This window comes from Stomoxys calcitrans, chromosome 5, assembly GCF_963082655.1.
Source record: "Stomoxys calcitrans chromosome 5, idStoCalc2.1, whole genome shotgun sequence".
Taxonomy (NCBI): domain Eukaryota; kingdom Metazoa; phylum Arthropoda; class Insecta; order Diptera; family Muscidae; genus Stomoxys; species Stomoxys calcitrans.
Window position 1 is genome coordinate 38,872,191 of NC_081556.1, and position 19,573 is coordinate 38,891,763.

General features: G+C 40.1%; 1 protein-coding gene across 1 annotated transcript in view; it reads left to right on the top strand.

The window, feature by feature from the left end:
• Positions 1 to 6,333: 6,333 nt before the first annotated feature.
• LOC106082416 (synaptic vesicular amine transporter) overlaps positions 6,334 to 19,573 on the top strand; it is a 112,935-nt gene continuing 99,695 nt past the window's right edge. The window contains exon 1 of the mRNA XM_059369546.1: positions 6,334 to 6,442. The gene's annotated coding sequence lies outside the window, so the exon portion shown is untranslated. The remainder of the gene's footprint in view (positions 6,443 to 19,573) is intronic.

A 19,573-nucleotide genomic window follows, 5' to 3' on the forward strand; every position in this document is an offset into this window, starting at 1 on the left:
GCAGACAGACGTTTAAGATGAACATGACTAAAAACTGATAGTTTTGGTTTCAACATTTTAACATTTGATAAGCAATAGTTTAGAATATAGTTTTCATTAAAAACCGTTCAGGAAAGACAAAAACGGGAGGAGGCGACAACATAATACCCTACACCATCAAGTCTACCTACTGCTGTAATACATAGAACCTATGTCTAAGTTGCAATATGGCGATTTGTAATAAGGGCGTTAAAACGACCTTTATTACCAGGAACAGGGAGGAGGTATGAGATATTATCTTTGTATCGGAAGAGCGGAAGAATATGTGACTGGGATGTGTTTGATGACCACAGCTTCCCTGATCATCGTTATATTAGTTTCAGCCTTGGGGAAAATACTGCAGAAGTGGACCCTCGGCGGGTTGGGGTAAATTTCGGCACACATTCTGCACGTCTATCCCTTCTAGACCAGGAAAGGAATTGGTGAACTGCGGAGGATATTGACATAATGGTCAAGCGGATCACAAAGACCCTGTATGACTCGCTTGTGTCAGCATGTCCTAGTGTAAAGTCAAGGGGCAAACAGCGACCGCCATGGTGGACCCCATACAGGGTCACAAAGACCCTGTATGTCTCGCTTGTGTCAGCATGTCCTAGTGTAAAGTCAAGGGGCAAACAGCGACCGCCATGGTGGACCCCACCCTTAGACTGGTTGGTCTAAGGAAGGAATGCAGAAAACTCTTCAAACGGGGCAAAAACCACAAGGGCACCACACTATTGGGACGTGTCAGCGTGGACACCCTTGGGGAAAATACTGCAGAAGTGGTCCCTCGGCTAAACAGAAGAAAGGAGGAGTGGGATACATTTCGACACACATTCTGCTCGACTATGGCTTCTAGACTAGAAAAGGAAGTGGAAACTGTGGAGGATATAAATATAATGGTCAAATGGATCACGAAAGCCCTGAATAAATCGCTTGTATCAGCATGTCCTAGTGTCCCTAGGCCCTGTATGACTCGCTTGTGTCAGCATGGCCTAGTGTAAAGCCAAGGGGCAAACATCGACCGCCATGGTTGACCCCAGAACTGGTTGGTCTAAGGAAAAATTGGAGAAAACTCTTCAACTGAGCGAAAGCCACAAGGGTACCACACGATAGGGACGTCTATAAGGCTGAGCTAAGAAAATACAAGACCGAGCTGAAAAAGGCTTAGAACAAATCCTGGGTGAAATTCTGCAACTTCGTGGAAGATACATCTGAGGCCTGCAGGCTGAAGAAGATCCTATACTCGAGACCTATAACTTACTTTACTTTAATTGGCTATGACAGAACATTTGTTCAACCAGCCGAACGTAGAATAGCGTTCCAAGCGTCTCGATCTTCTGCATTCATTCAAAAATCTCTGACACCAAGTTTAGAGGTTTCTCCCACCGCTTGATCTTTCCATCGGGCTTTTGGTCTTCCCGATTTGCCTTTAAAAGACTTCTGTGCTGGAGCTTCTTCATCCATTCTGACAATATGACCTAGCCAACGCAACCGTTGTATTTTATGCAACGTGTAACTATGCTATCGTCGTCATACAGCTCGTGGTTCATACGTCGCCTATATTCTTTCTCTATTAACGCAAACTGGTCCGTATATTTTCCGAAGAATCTTTCTCTCAAATACTCCAAGCACTGTCTCATCTGCTTTCACAAGTACCCATGCCTCAGAACCATATAACAACACGGGTAGTATCAGTGTCTTGTATAGTGCAATCTCCGTCTATCGAGAGGTGGGCTTGTTTCTAAGCTGCCTACTTAGTCTATCTCAAAACTGGTGTCATTCGTTTCGGTTACGGCGGTGCCGAGGTAAATAAAGTTTCTGACTATCTCAAAGCTGTGGTTCCCAACTTTCTTTCCCTGGTCGGTTGTACAAGGCGTTTTAGGAGTTGAAACCATCCATTTCGACTTTTTATCCCATTTACTGCCAGACCCATTTTCACAGACTCTCTTTCGATTCTTTCAAAGGCTGCAGTTACTACTTCCGTTGACCGAACTATGATGTCGATGGCATCGGCATAGGCGAGTAGCATGTGTTCTCTATTCACATCTGCATCTCGTATAATCGGGAGGCCATCGTAGCGCAGAGGTTAGCCTATGACGCTGAACGCCTGGGTTCGAATCCTGGCGAGACCATCAGAAAAAATGTTCAGCGGTGATTTCCCCTCCTAATGCTGGCAACATTTGTGAGGTACTACGCCATGTAAAAGTTCTGTACACAGAGATGCCGCACTGCGGCACGCCGTTCGGACTCGGCTATAAAAAGGAGGCCCCTTATCATTGAGCTTAAACTTGAATCGGACTGCACTCATTGATATGTGAGAAGTTTGCCCCTGTTCCTTAGTGGTATGTTCATGGGCAAAATTTGCAATATCGTATAATCTTCTACTGCAGGATATCAAAAAGATCACACAATAGGCTGTCTCCTTCTCTGAAACCTCTTTTGGTATTAAATGGTTCAGAGAGATTCCTTCCTATTCTTACTGAGGAACGCGTAACAGCAAGTGTCATCCTGCAGAGTCATTTTGCAGGGATACCAAACTCAGACATGGCTTGAAATACCTTTGAACGTAAAGTGGTGTCGAAAGTGGCTTTGTAGTCAACAAAGATATGGTAGATGTTGATTTTTCCTTCTCGGGTCTTTTTCAGGATTTTGCGCAATGAGAATATCTGGTCCAGGGTGGATTTACCAGGTCTAAAGCCGCATTGATAGGACCAATTTATCTCATTGACTTTTGGTTTTAATCTTTCACACCGTACGCTGGAGAGTATCTTGTATGCGATGGGGAGGAGACTTATTCCTCTGTAGTTGGCACATTCCGTCTTGTCTCCTTTCTTGTGTACGGGACATAGTATGCTGAGGTTCCAATCATCGGGTATGCGTTCTTCTAGCCAGATTGTGCAGATAAGCTGATGAATACGCCTTATCAGCGTGTCGGCTCCGGTCTAAAATAGTTCAGCGGGTAACCCGTCGGCTCCTGCTGCCTTGTTGTTCTTTAGTCGGGTCACTGCTACTTGGACCCCATTCTGACTAGGAGGTAAACATTTTATACCATCATCAGGGACTGATTCTGGCTTCAGTAACATCTCGACACTCTTGGTCGTACCATGGGTTTCTGGGAGACTCATAGTTATCCCGTTTCGAGACCTATTACGCTGGCTGGGATATGTTCAGAAGTCAGATTATGCAGGGACAATGTCTAGTGGGGAAACACTAGAACTACTCGTTAACTCACATTTATCGGGAAACATTTCAACAAACAACGTGGCTGTAGAAGAGGTTTTCGCTGGTATGCATTCGTCGGAGGCTATTGGGGAAAATCCTTTGGGCATTAAAAAGTTTCGAGTTTTTTAAGTCGCTCAACCCTGAGAATCTGTCACCTGTTGTATTACAAACTGTGTCCGACAGACTGGCTGCTTGACTGAGGGAGATATACTCTGCATGTATCAGCATGTCGTTTATACCTGTGGGATAGAGGGACACTAAGGTCATTTTCATTCCGAAAGCCGGAAAACCTTACCACACGAAGGCGATATATTTTTTATGCTGAAGACTCTTGAGAGGTTGATAGAATCAAATCATAAGGCAAAGATCCCTGGAGATCGTCTGTCTCGGCATCAGCATGCATATGGTAAGGTCCACTGAACAACAACCTAGTCGTCTACATAGTGGGTTCTCTTGCTGTCAAGGAACACACCATTTCTTTAGCATTTCTTGACATTGAAGGTGCGTGCAATAATGTAAAACCGGCATAAATCACGGAGGAGATGAAGTTTCTACGCATCAACACTACTAATGATGCATTACGGCAGGCTTGGAATCTGTGGACCTAAAAAGATGGGTCAGCAGAGGGTCTTAGGGCGAATGCTTTCTTCCAGGTGACCCGTCTAGAACTGTTTGGGGTTCAACTGGTAGAAGTCTTTTAAGGCTACGAAGTCTGACCGGAGACTTTAATCTGGTACCACGGGTGACCGGAGCCCCTGGACAATGGTGAGGCACCAGAGTGGTTTTGGCTTGTGGTTTTGAGCCAAATCGCGGGTATAGTATAAGCTCGGCGTGGAGTTGCGTTTTTAACCGGGTGCCGTGACCCATAGATCGGATGGTGTTTTAAGTAGTGCTCCGCTCCTAACCAAGGAGGTGAACTCGTCCAAAACGTGGGATCAAATTGAAACTCACATGGGGGAGCGTTGGTAGACGCATTGTATTCACCCTTGGGACTTGCAGGTTTGGAGGTCATAGGATAGGACTCAAGAAGTGCAATCGGGAGATCTGTTTATATGGGACATATATCAGGCTTTGGACTAATTCAATCCATATTTGGTGAGTATGCTGTAGGTCATAGTAGAAGTCACTGTGGAAAATTTCAACGAAATCGGATGAGAATTGCGCCCAATAAACCTCAAGAAGTATAATCGGAGATCGGTTTATATGGGAGCTATATCAGGTAATGAACCGATTCAGATGTGCCATCTGTAGAACGATAGAGAAAACTTCAATCTACAAAATTTTAGCCGTATCGGATAAGATTCGCACTCTCCAGAGACGCTAGAAGGCAAGATTCGAGATCGGTTAATATGGCAGCTATATCAAAATATGAACCGATTTGGCCCATTTACAATCCCAAATAACCTACTCTAATAGGAAGAGTTTGTAGAAAATTATAAAACGCCTAGCTTTACTCCATAGAAACAATCCTGACCATATGACAAGCCTACCTGAGGTTCAAGAAGTCAAATCTGCCAATCGGCTTATATGGAAGCTATATCAAGTTATAAACCTATTAGCACCATAATTGGCATGGGTGCTGGAAGCCAAGGCAAAACTTTAGGTAACCATTTTTTTTGTAAAGTCTGATGGCAATTGCGCTTTCTAGAGGCAAAAGAAGTCAAAATCTATTGGATTTATACGGCGTTATATCAGATTATCAATCGATTTGGACCATTTTTGGTAATGTTATTTGAAATGAAAATAAAATGCGACATGCAAAATTTCAGCACAATTGCGACCTTTAGAGGCTCAAGAAGTTAAGATCCGATACCGGTTTATACGGCAGCTATATCAGGTTATGAACCGATTTAAATCATTCTTGGCACAGTAGTTGGAAATCAAAACTAAACATCTAATGAAAAATTTCAACTAATTAGAATGGGAATAGAGCCGTCTACAGGCTCAAGAAGTCAAGAGCCGAGATCGGTTTATATGACAGCTGTATCAAAACTTAGCCCGATATAGCCCATTTACAATCCCAATGGGCCTACACTATCCGGGGTATTGTGTAAAGTTTCAAGCGACTAGCTTTATTCCTTCGAAAGTTAGCGTCCTTTCGACATACAGACAGACTATGTAGGATCGGGAATGGATACTTCGATGTGTTGCAAACGGAATGACTAAATTAATATACTCACACTTAGATGGAGGTGGGTATAAAAATATTTGCTCTGACATATGACTCAAACATTCAGAGTTTTAAGCATAAAGGATGACATACTGATAGAATGAAAATTTTTCGCCTTCGTGGGAGTATATCTTCCTAAGCTAAGGAGTCAATCTAACCGTCCACGCTTTAAGTTTTTAGTCCTAATGAGTCAAAAGAGTCCAAAACTTTGAAACGATCATTTTAATCCATAACTCCAGCAGCAATTCCTAGTACCAGTTGTCAACTTTCATTTATTTATTCTTATCATCCTTTCAAATCCCCTACCACTCAAAATCCACAAATTCCCCTTTACAGTCTAGAGTAATTATTTCTTAAATACCAAATTCCCAAATACCATACCACAATTTAAATATTTTAATCTCTTTGCGACATGCTTCATCTAGCTCTAGCTCAATCATCTTAATGTCTATTAATGGCAAATAATAACAAGCGTATTTCTTTTTCTTCCCTTTTTATCCTTTGTGATGGTAATCTCCCACAGGAATTCTCTTCGGTTGAAAAATTGCACCCAACACAAAAAAAAGAAAAAAACCAAACGGGAAAACGGAAAAATAGCGCCACAACAATAGCTGCACACAACCTCCTAGCAAAACACAAATAAAAACATCCATTGCTTCACAGCAGAGACCAGTTGAATATCTTCCCCCCCTTTCCCAAGGATTTGTTATCCTTCGTTTGTTGTCGCATGCCCCGAGAAAACGTCATCACTTGTGTTTGTGTGATATTTTGTTGCTGTGTTGCCTAAAGAACGTGCAGACGCCATTCAGACACTGAATCGAAACCTTTTCCAGCAGACATTCGAATACCTTCCCCCACCACTGCAGCAAACTAGAAGATATTTGTCAACAGCGTGTCATCATCATCATCATCATCGGCATCAGATATCATAGGTGTTTCATTGTGCTGGTCGTTGGGTCGACTGACTTTTACAAACCTAAGCCAATATTGCATAGACTTTTCACCAAAATCACAGACATCTCACAACAGGTAAGTCTCAGAAAAAAAACAACAAAAGCACCAATCATCTTGGTTCCCATACCTATATACCCAAAACTTTTTTCTTACACTTTAAAAATTTGTCTTCCTTACAATTTTTATAAGTAATACCTGTGCCATGGGGGATTTGTGTTCAGCATTGTTGGCTTCTTGACGGCAACAACTTTTTTATATTTTTTGCGCCCTATGGTATGCAACATATTGTTTAGCCTATATGTATGCTATGCTTTGTGAGCTGTATAAGTCAGATTGTCTTTCACTTAGCTCAACTACAGGTGGTTGGAGATTATTTGTCAAATCATTAAAACGTATTTAAGTAAGACATGGGATTTCTTAAATTTTCACTGGTACCTGGGGAAATTAATTTAAAATGGGGCTGCAATTAGAGCGTGAAATCGTGGAGAACAAATGTTTAATTTTACATTAATTAGACAAGTCGCAAATGATTTCCTTATGTTATTAAAGTAAGAAAAACAACTGAAATCATAAGAAGACTCTTACGAGTGAGTTCGAGAAGATCCAGAGATTAACCTGAGCTGGAGTCACAGGGGCACAGGGATCGGCACCGCAGGTAGGACTGGAGGCGATGATGGACATGCAGCTCATTGGTGTCTTTATTCGAAACTGCGCCGCCAAGGTCGCTCTTAGACTGAGGGAGCTCGACATGTTGAAGGAGGACAGGTGCGGCCACAGTTTCATCCTGGATGCTGGGGGAGGATCTCCAACTATCTAGCACGGGTACCGATTGGGATTTGGTCATTCAGGATAGTTTCCAGGGTGTCATGAATGAAAGGCGAATGCTATGTTTGTGGGAGATAAGACTCCGATCTTCACTAATGGCTTCAAAATGGAGTCAATGGGGGGACCTACTTCGATGCACTCAACATCGATATGCATCTGAGACTACGAGGTTAGTGGCATTACAGTAGCCGCAAGAGAAATTCTGATAAGGAATCTACTGTCCTCAAATATCAGGAGTTATGTGAACAACACGGCGGCGCTGAAGGCCTAGGGTTCGAGGATGGTGAGGTCGAGGTGTTTGGGGGAGTTTACTTCTGCACACTCAACATTGATATGTATCTGAGAATACCGGAAGAGGTTTGTGCCATTTCAGTAGCCGCAAGCGAAATTCTGGTTAGGGATCTACACAGGCGCTCTGAACATCGATATGGCTCTGAGACAACCGGACCATGTTTGTGCTATTACAGTAGTCGCAAGAGAATTGCTGGTAAGGGATTTACTGCCCTCAAAACTCAGAATTTATGTGGACAGTATGGCGGCGCTCAAGGCCTTGGGTTCGAGGAAGGTGAGATCGAGATGTGTGGCGGATTGGAGCCCCTGGTAGGCTCCGGCTTCACGACGTGACGTCGATATGCCTTCCCGGACATGAAGGGATTCCGTGGAGTAAAAAGGAGGGCAAATGCGTCAGGTTCGTCTGCATCGGGTCACCGGTCATGCCTACGTGCCATTTGACGAACATCTGAATATAGTAGAGGTGATGGCCAGAGTGGGATAGGTGGCGAGATGGGACTCAGCGGATGATTGCCGGACTGCTGAGGCGCCTGCTGTTCCCGTTTCCTTGATTACTACATCAATGATCTCTTCGGTGGCAGAGAGGGAGTCCAGGTTGCGGATCTCTATTGTGGTCTTTGATTTTAGGTCTTGCTAGACTGCAGCCTCTCTAAGGCTTCCTTAGAGGGACACGCTGAACACCTACTTATTTCCATATCTACCTATCAAGAGGTGAATTGCATCCATTTTTGTCTTTTGGACGGGGAGGATGGCAAATCCGGCTTCCTCCAGTGTCGCATTTCGCTTAAGGTCCCTATGCACGTCTTCGTAGCTGTGCCTTTTTTTCAGATTTATTATCGCGGACTCCGGTCACTGCCTAGGTTTCCTTAGTTTCCGAGCTTGCGGTTTGCTCCGTGGGGTCCTATTTGGCGTCATTGCATCTTTGTCGGACTTCTTCCTTTCTGCGGTTTTCGATACGGATCTCATTTCTAATGCTTTGCCTTTCTTCTTCTTGCCGGGCTTACATCGAGTGGAATCGGTGCACTCCTCTTATTCTGCACCGTGGAAGGGGTCGGCATGTTATTCGATATCTTGGGAGTCTCTGCTTTTCTTGTCATGCTTTGCTGCTTCTGCCTCTTTGCGGTTTTCCAGTTTCTGTGGTAGCTTTCTATGATGTCCAGAAGTTCTTCAATCTCAGACACACCATATGAGACACCTTTTGTGATATTTTTGCCTGCCTAAAGCCAATCGCATTTGGTGAAGGACTTTCTAGCATTTTCCAATAGCTTCTTCTTCTGAAAGTTGCAGGAGAATTGGTGCTGTTCTCGCATGCTTCTGTGTTATCTCTGCTGGAATACAGTCTAACGCTACACTTCTCACTATCTCTCCTTTCTCGAAACTGGGCCTGTAGGTTTGGGGACCATTCACCAGTGATCGGTGTACTTTCAATCTCCTTCCAAAGATCGATTGCATCTCCTCTGCTGCTATGTTGGTTGGTGTCTCCAGTTTGATTGGGTCGCCCTTCAAGTTGACTCCGAGGGTGTCTTTGCAATCAGTGAGGTCCGCTCTAGGATTGCCACAAGACCTTATAAATACTTGCGTTCAAAGCCAGGTCGGGCATTAATCTGGATATCGTAACAACAGAACCTACATTACCAACTTAATTGTTACAAGGCACAGATCGTTCTCTAAGCCCTGCTAGGGGTTGAGCGGGACGTGAGGCAGCAATAGCCTGTAAGCCATTTCGTGACGGATGTCCTCCCTCCTTGCTCAGGTATCATCAATCCAGACCCTTGATTGGAGGATCCACGGGCACTCTTGCCGCATTTAATGCAAATTCCCATTTCTTTCCTATCGCATCTCTTGCATTACCCACTGTAGATGTCATGCTCCAAAACAACTGAAGCAGCGTTTTCTCTCATCCCGATATTTCAGCCAAGAATTCGCCAATCACAAGACTGAAAGTCTTCAGCAACATCTATTTGTAGAGTACCCTTGTGGGTGGATACTTATAACATGTCCTCCGTCTTCGCCGCTTGTGGTCTGGGGGTGGTTATTTTCCCCAGATAACCTATAGGCCGTTCAGCTGATAGTTCACCCTGATAGTAGCCTGAGCTCGGCATGTTAGCATATGCGTCTATGACACTGAACGCCTGTATTTTAGTCAGGCAGTAGAAAATACATCTGAGTCCCTAGTTTCTCAATGAAGACCCCTCTGTCTTCCAACTTCGATCCATCCGTGTAGCATGAACTTCCAGATGGCAATGCCAGAGTTCTGTGAATCCAAGACTGTACTGTTGGCAGCAGTGCATCGCACTCGACTTCAAGTATTGTCTTAGGTATCCGATCGGAAACCTTTTCCATTCCTTCCAGGTTTCCTATCATCGACTCGATTGTACCTCGATGATGTGATCTGCTCTTTTTCTCTATTCATTTTCCCATCACCTTAAGTCTCATAGCCGCAGTAACTGCCTCACATTTAATCTGTGTGTCTATGGGTTGGATAGTCTCTAGTGCCGAAGTATGTTCAACCGTCGCCAACTCCTCCTTATACCCATAGATCCTGCAGAAATTCTCATCGTCCCGAGCCCATCGCCGTGTCAGCTACCTGACCAATTGCCCCATGTGTTACAGGCCATTACGACCCCGGTATGCTGCTAGCAGCACGCTTACACCAAGGGCCGGTCTGATGACAGTGCCCTTCATGTTGCAGTTGGTTCCATCGAAGAGAATTAAGGTGTGACCGACTTTACTTCGGATGCCTTCTTGGGGTTTAATAACGTGAAGTCGGAGTCCATTGGTAAGGTTAGGTTAAATAGAAGCTAAAAAGATGAATGTCGTTGCCTATGCAATGGTGGGTGGTCGTTTCCTCTCTGCTATTAGGGACCACGTTGAGGGGGCGTTGAGGAAGCTGGGAGAGGGATAACGGGCTTGGCAAAAACTACAGAAAAACTGATCTTTTCATCATGAATATGGTAGAGCTGCCGCTAAGTACTTGAGCGTGATTCCTTACCACAAGCAAAGCTGGAGAAGAAAAGCGACTGAATGTGCTCTTCTCGCAATTTGATAGGAACGAGTTGAAGGCTTAGGTCGGGTACTGTACATTGGATATCTAGGGCGATTGTTGGGGCGATTGTCATCTACAGTTGTCTGTGGTGGCATCGGGCTTTGGGCAACTGTGTTCCCCCAAGGATGAACGAGAAGCAACAGATATCGCGAATGTGCTGATATATGGGTGAGGGCCAACGGGATTGGCCTAGAAAAACTGAGTTAATTGGCATGAGTAGGGTAGAGCTGGAGAAGGAATGTCGAGTAATAGGCCAGAAGGGGACTGAATGCGCTCTTTTCCTGTCGCAACTCAATAGAAAGGAGTTGTAGGCTTAGGTCGAGTACTCACCTATGGATGTGGAGTGCGGCATTGGGCTTTGGACAACTGTGTTCTCCGAAGTATGATCGAGAAGGTACAGCTATCGCGAATGTGCTAAAATCTGGATGAGAGCCAACGGGTTTGGCAAAAACTCTAGAAAAACTGAGTTTATCACCATGAGTGGGCTAGAGCTGGAGAAGGAATATCGAGCAACAGGCCAAAAGGGGACTGATTGTGCTCTTCTCCTGTCGCAACTCGATAGGAGTTGTGGGCTTATGTCGAGTATGGTAAATTGGATGTCAGGGCTGTTGTTCGGCCAATTCCCACCCATGGGTGTCTGTTATGGTATTGGGGTTTGGGCAACTGTGTCTTCCGAAGCATGATCAAGAAGGTACAGATATCGTGAATGTGCGGATATCTGGAGAAAGATCTCTGACCCCTACAACTTTTTGTTAGGTGTGTAGCAACAAAGTTGGCCCTAAGACTGAGGGAGTCGGGTACCTGGCGCTTCTGTGCTGATATCTGAAGCAAGGTGGAGTGCCCGAGAGAGCCGAAGAATATCAATTCGATCTAAGATCCTTGTCTCTGTATGTTGAGTGTGTGGCAGCGGAGATGACCCCCAAACTAAGGGACCCCGATAAGCTTCTGTGCTGATATCTGGATCAAGGAAGAGTGACCCAAGACAGCCGCTGAATACCATTTCGATTTTAGCCCCCTTGGAAGTGTGGAAGTGTGACAACGAAGATGGTCCTGCGACTAAGGGAGTCAGATACCTGGCACTTCTGTGCTGATATCTGGAGCAAGGAGGAGTGCCTCGAGACAGTCGCTGAAAATCAATTTGGTCTAAGGTCCTCGTCTCTGTATGTTGAAGGTGTGGTAACGAAGATGGCCCTAAGACTGAGGGAGTCGGGTACCTGTCGCTTCTGTGCTGATATCTGGACCAAGAAGTGTAGCAACAAAGATAGTCCTACGACTAAGGGAGTCAGGTACTTGGCACTTCTGTGCTAAAATCTGGATCAAGGAGGAGTGCCTTGAGACAGTCGCTGGATATCAATTCGGTCTAAAGTCCTTGCCTGTGTATGTTGAGGGTGTGGCAACGAAGATGGCCCTAAGACTGAGGGAGTCGGTTACCTGGCGCTTCTGTGCTGATATCTGGACCAAGAAGTGTGGCAACGAAGATAGTCCTACGATTAAAGGTGTCAGGTACTTGGCACTTCTGTGCTGATATCTGGAGCAAGGAGGAGTGCCTCCAGACAGTCGCTGAATATCAATTCGGTCTAAGGCCCTTGCCTCTGTATGTTGAAGGTGTGGCAACGAAGATGGTCCTAAGACTGAGGGAGTCGGATACATCGCGCTTCTGTGCTGATATCTGGACCAAGAAGTGTGGCAACAAAGATAGTCCTACGACTAAGGGAGTCAGATACCTGGCACTTCTGTGCTGATATCTGGAGCAAGGAGTAGTGCCTCGAGAGAGCCGGCGAATATCAATTCGATCTAAGATCCTTGTCTCTGTATGTTGAGTGTGTGGCAGCGGAGATGACCCCCAAACTAAGGGAGCCCGGTACGCTTCTGTGCTGATATCTGGATCGAGGAGGAGTGCCCCGAGACATCCTCGGAATACCATTTCAATTTAATCCCCTTGCACATGTATACAAAATACAGAGAGATCCAGGTAAATGGCGCTTCTTAAATTTAGACCATTCATATGTTCAGCTGCGCTATGGAAATGCGGCGTTAAACGTCGTGTGTCCAAAAAGATATCTCTGGCAGGAGATACTCCGCCTTCCCGAGACCTTCAGTATAAATGGGTGGGTTTAAATTGTATGGGAGCATCGGGCAGAAGTCTTCATTGCATTCCTTGAAATCAGGGAACCATACAGGCTTTTGGAGGGGTACAAAGTCTTTGTGGTCCTGAAGGCATTGGAGACGATGTCATTACGAGAAATGTGAGGTCTACACATGTGAAGATCACAATGTTTCTTCGAATGATTGGAAAGGCTTTCAGGCTCAGCTGAGTCCTGGGTCATCAAGGGGTGGCGGCAAAGGACCACGTCTGGTCGTCGAATTGGCCAGACATGAACCGCTGATTAGCACAAATGCCCATTCATATGCTGTGGAAAGTGGATCTTTTTGCAAGGCTGCGTTGGGTTCTCTGCCACTACACTGCCCAAGGATCGCCTATACAAGAGTTGCCAATCGTCGAACAGCCAGCAAGTCATGATATAAGCCTTAAGCAAACTAGTCATGATCAAGGCCTATCAGTAGAAAGGTTTTTTTCTTCTTTTCTCCGAGGAATACCTATAATTTTTTCACTTCAAAGTCTTTATTTTACTGGACATCATCACCTCTTCTTCACCAAGTTGAGCTTCGCGCCTACCAGGCAATAGAGATACGTCCAACATGTTTTCTTGGGCTATCAATACAATATGTTGTAGTATACCACATAATCAAGATATCTCCACTATACTCGCAGCTTTTATATGCAGGGATGGTCCCTGTCCAGTTTGCAACACCTGTTCTAGAATCCGCCTTTTGACCTAATTCTGCTACCCCTTATTGCGCAGACTAGATGATGTATAAGCCTTAAATGATTCCGTTGGCAAACCATTGGATCCTGTTGCCTTGTAGTTCATCAGCCGGGTTATGGCAATGTTGATCTAATTCAGATAAGGCGGCAAGAATTGTATATCGTAATCAGGGATTTGCTCTGAGGTATCCATCATCTTCGTAACCATCGTCTTCTTGAGTACGGGACATGGTACGCTGAGGTTTCAATCATTGGGTATGAGTTCTTCTTTGCTTCTTGCGCAGACCAGTTGGATCATAAGCCTTTAATAGTTCCGCTGATAACTTATCGGCTCCTGTTGCCTTGTTGTTCATCAACCAGGTTATTGCAACGTTGATCTTATTCTGACTAGGCGGCAAAATGTTTGTATCGTCATTAGAGATTCGCTCTGAGGCATCCTGAAAATCGTCACTATTGGAGAACACCAGCTGGGAAAAACGTTCTTTGCATATTCACTACTAATGCCGCATTCTCGGCTTTAATAGAATATCGGCACCCCTGGTCGTACCATAGTTTCTTGGTAGAGACTTTTGGTACCCAAGTACGGATGTCGCGGCAATACCATGGAGTAGACAATGCCAGTGCCTTATTCTAGCAATTGACTGAGACGAGTGGAGTATGATGTTGCCATTTGATGGGTTTCTTCTTTTCCTACGACCAGTTTTTATACAGCGTCAGCTGTTTTAGAAGAATTTGGCTTTTAGACAGATTTGGGGCTAGCCTTCCATTCACCAGAGATAATCAGGAGACAAGGTGTCCTAGTCGCTGACTAATCTCAAATGCACTGCCAAACTCATGTCTGATTTTATGGTAGCTATAGAACAAAAGGTCACATTCCAATCCTTGACACATACTACATATAAGGCGGTAATGTTGGCCTGGTTCTTTTCCAATACCTCCTTCAAAGAGTATACTGCACCTTCTCTGTCTAGAGTGGATTCGCAAATCATCGTCCTAAATTCGCTTGCGGGGAATCGTCAGCTTTAGGGCGTTAGTTTTTCTATTCTTCTTTCTTTTTTGTGCTACAAAGCTTCTCACTTTCGTGTTGGCTACCTGTTGTTGGGTTAAATACAAGTTTACCCAGTAGTATGAATGCAACAGTTGTCTATTCATGTAATAAAACTTTGATTTAATTGTAATATTGATTTTTTTCCAACATTTTATTGTGTGGTTTAAAAACGCAACGAATTATGATGGGCTACAACTATCTCACCATTAAAATTCTATTCATTCATTATACGCTCAGTATCAATGAATAACAAAGTTGCACGTGGCTTACATGGTGCAATGCTGTAATGCTATAATACCTGAAGCATTTCCTCCAAGCGTTTAATTACACCTTTGGTATAGTTGTTTTAAATAAATTTAATTGCTTTATAATAGATAATTTTAATAAGAACTTTAAGGGAAACGCAGTAGAATATTTTGAAAGGTTATTGTCTTAGAAAAACAAAGAAAATATTCCTTATACATGTATATAAGGGAGAATGAAAACAATACAACATTGAGATTCAGCATTTAATGGGGAAATGGCGAATACGGAATATTGTTAAAGGGATTTCGATTTGGTAGAAATCTGTATAAGGGTTAAATTGTGCAGCTAAAATGGTGTTTTACGAAATGAGGTTAATGAAATTTGCTTTAAGAATTCCAATTTCCAAAAAATGGTGCGATTCCCAATAAAAAATGCAAAAATCTCAGAAAGAGTTTTAATATTTTGTAAAAACTAAAAAAAAATAAAAATGTAGCTTTTATTGTAATTCTTGGGATTAAAATCAATTATTTGTATTTTTTTAAATTTTTTTTTCAAATTCCCAAAAATTTTGTAAAAATCCCAGAAATTTTTTTTCTTCCATTATTTGGTTTAGAATCTATTTTTGAATTGCTGTAGCCTAGGATCTTTGCTTTAGAAAAAAAAACAATCCATGATTGGGACTTTTTTTTGTATTTTCTACAATTCCCAAAAATTTTCTAAAAATCCCAGAAATATTTTCTTCAATAATTTGGTCTAAAAACCATTTTTAAGTTTTCGATTGTTTAGAATTTTCGATTCAGCATAAAAATCCATAATTTGAATTTTTTTGGGCATTTCTTATAATGTATTCTCTACAATTCCCAAAAATTTTCTAAAAATCCCAGAAATATTTTCTTCAATAATTTCGTCTTAAAACCATTTTTAAGTTTTCGATTGTCTAGAATTTTCGATTCAGCATAAACTTCCATCGTTAAAATTTGGGGTTTTTTGGCATTTCTTATAATTCCAAAAATTTTGCAAAAATCCCAGACATTTTTTTTTCTTCACTAATTTTGTCAAAAACACGATTTTAAGTTTTCGATTGTCTAGTATTTTTGCTTAAACATAAAAATCCATTATTAAAATCCACAATTGGGATTTTTTTTGGCATTTTTCTAATTCCCAAAAATTTTTCAAAAATCCCAGACGGTTTTTCCTCACTAATTTGGTCTTAAAACGATTTTAAAATTTTCGATTGTATACAATTTTTTAAGCATAAAAACCTATTTCTTAATTGGGACTTTTCAGCATTTTTTATAGTTCCCAAAAATTTTGGCAAAATCCCAGAAATTTTTTCTTCAGCAATTTGGTTTATAACGACATTAAAATTTTCGATTGTCTAGCATTTTTGCTTAAGCAAAATCCATCATTGAAATCCCTACTTGGGATTTATTTGACAAGTCCCACAAATTGTGTAATAATCCCAGAAAATTTTTTCCCCTACTAAGTTGGTCTAAAAACGATTTTAAGTTTTCGATTGTCTAGTATTTTTGCTAAAGTATAAAAATCCACTATTAAAATTCTTAATTGGGATTTTTTTTAGCATATTGTACAATTCCCAAAAATTAAATTTTGTGATTAAAATCCATAATTTAGATTTTTTGAAAAATTTTTTAAAATTCCCAAAAATTTTGCTAAAATCCCAGAATTTTTTTTTCTTTTATTATTTGGTTTAAAGTCTATTTTGGAATAACGATTGTCTAGGATCTTTGCTTTGGAAAAAAACAATCCATGATCGGATTTTTTTTAGCATTTTTACAATTCCCAAAAATTTTGTAAAAATCCCTTTCCTTAATTTCCTTAATAATTTGGTTTCAAACGATTTTAAACTTTTAGATTGGCTATTATTTTTACTTAAGCATAAAAATCCATAATTAAAATCCATAATTGGATTTTTTGAGCTTTTTTACAATTCCCTAAGGGATTTTGCAAGAATCCCACAATTTTTTATCTTTAATTAGTTGGTCTAAAAATGATTTTAAGTTTTCGATTGTCTAGTATTTTTGCTTAAGCATAAAAATCCATCGATAAAATTCTTAATTGGGATTTTTTTAAGCATTTTGTATAATTTGCAAAAATTAATTTTTGTGATTAAAATCCATAATTTGAATTTTTTTGATCAATTTTTAAAATTCCCAAAAATTTTTCAAAAATCCCAAAAATTTTTTTCTTCTATTTTTTTTGTTTAAAATCAATTTTATAATTGCAATGGCCTAGGAGCTTTTCTTTGCAAGAAAAACAATCCATGATTGGGATTTTTTCACCATTTTTTACAATTCCCAAAAATTTTGTAAAAAATCCCAGAAATTTTTTTCTTACATTTTTTGGTTTAAAATCTATTTTAGAATTGTAATAGCCTAGGATATTTGCTTTAAAGAAAAAAAAATAAATAAAAAAAACAATCCATGATTGGTATTTTTTTTTGCAATTTTCACAATTCCCAAAAATTTTGCAAAAATCCCAAACAAAAGCTTCTTTCAATAATTTGGTTTAAACCGATTTTAAATACACAAATAGGAATTGTAATAAGTTCTTACACATTAATTTTTAAAAATTAATTTTCTTAATATTTGAGGTAAAATATCTGAAATTTGAATTTCTTGTGTATTTTTAACAATTTCCAAAAAAATTGCGAAAATCCCACAAATAGTTTTCCTTCAATTATTACAGCTAAAGACTTGAGTATTTTAACAATTGGAACTATTTATCTTTCCTGCCTTTCCAAGTGCATATTTCTGCAAGGTCATGGCTTATGTGACATTTTAGCTTAGACTTTTATTGACTTGTAAAGGCAATTACTCTTTACTTGATAAACCTATGGCTGTTTGACTGTATGTTTTATATGAGAGTATCATCAAGCATCACGCCATGATTTTAATTTCGTTTTAAAGTTTTTTACTTGATGTACGAGCTTAAACAACTGGGTAATTAATTTTTATTAAATTTTGTGGTCGACTGCTGAACACTCATCTGTTGATCCATCTGACTGGCTGTGTGTTCATGCAAAGTAATAAAATCTCAATCGCTGATATGATGTGCTAAACATTTCTTTGGGCCAGCATCAATAGGCATGCCGCCATCACCGCCTTCGCCGCCATGGGATTTTTAATTAATTAATTCATCGTTATTACAATTATTTTTAGACATTGATTGTATTGAGGTGTGATTTGTTTTTTGCTTAGAGAAGCCTATTACCCCCTATTTTTGCAAAATTATTTTAAAGGTTCGATTTTCTTGCTGTTGTACAAGTTTCAGTAACTCTTCATTGAACCCCTGCTGCTTGTTAATTATTTTCAGCCAAGATTCCAATACCTATAGCTAAGATGTTTAAAGTTTTTTTTTTGTCTTGTTGCAGGGCTAAAATCTTTTAATGCCCCTTCGTTAACCCCCCTCCCGTACAAAAGTCTTCCACAATTAAGTCATTACTTTTATAGCGCATTTGAACAAAAATTTTTTTATAAATTTTTATTGTAATTATGATCGAACGTTCGTACATGTGTCGGTGTGGTGTTGGGAATTATGGCTGATGTCTACAACAAGGTTTTAGCTACTAATTTGGTTTGTAGTAATTTTTATAATCAATAAATGGTACAATTACTTACACATTTACACTTGATAATTGTATCAAGGCTGATGATGCGGGAAGCAAATTTGCTGTACTAAAAAATTACTTTAAAGACGGAAGAAAATGTTGGTGGGGTTATTCAATTGAAACAATTGAAGTATAAAATTTGCTATTTATATGAAAAAAAATCAAAGTTAGATTTTTATGGGGGGAAAATTAGTTATAATATTTCGGTATCTTCATCCTGGATGGATAAATTTGAATACAAGGGAATTATAACTTGTGTTATCTTATAATTCCCAAAAATGGTGCAAAAAATCCCAGAAAATTTTTTCCATTTTTTTATGCATAAGAATCAAAAAATTGTTATATTTAAAAACAATTTGTGCATTTTGAGATTTTACAATCCTTGCAACAAAGCAAAAACGTCCAAAATCGGGATCTTTTGAACATATTTTGAAATTCCCAAAACAATGTTCAAAAATCCCAGAATTTTTTTTCCATATGTTAGGTGTAAAAATCCCAAAATTAGGGTATTTGAAACCTCTTTGGAGATTTCGAGTGTCTAAAGCCTTACTATTTAGAAAAAATCCTAAATCCTACGATTCCTAAAAATTTTGCAAAAATCCCAGATTTTTTTTTTTTTGAAATCTCGTTTTTTTTTTGGAATTTTGAATGTCTAAAACCTTGCTATAAAAAAAGAAAAAAAAAAAAAATCAAAAAATTGGGATCCTTAGAATATATTTAACAATTCCCAAAAAAATTTCGAAAATCCCAGAATTTTTGTTTTGTTGTTTTTTTAGGTAAAAATCTTAAAACAAAATTATTGAAAATCTCTACTATGGCCGATTTCGATTGTCTAGTATACTTGCTGGAAGAAAAAAATTTTTAATTCGGATGTGTTGAATATATTTTACAATTCCCAAAAATGTTGCAAAAATTCCAGAATTTTTTACTTTTTTTAATTTTTTTTGCCAAATGCATAAACTGGTATATTTGAAAGCAATTTGTGGGTTATGAGTGTACAAAATCATTGCAAAAACAAACAAAAATTAAAAAAGTCATGAAAATCTAGGATTTTTTTTTTTGAAATTCCCAACAAAAATCTTCAAAAATCCCAGAAATTTTTTTTTTAAATTTGTTTGGCATTAAAATCCAAAAATGGAGGCATTTGAAAACTATTTGGTGATTTCGAGTGTCTAAAACCTTTCCATAAAAAAAATCCTAAATCCCTTGATTCCCAAAAATTTTGCGAAAATCCCAGAATTTTTGTTTTGTTATTGTAGGTAAAAATTTTAAAACAAAATTATTTGAATGTT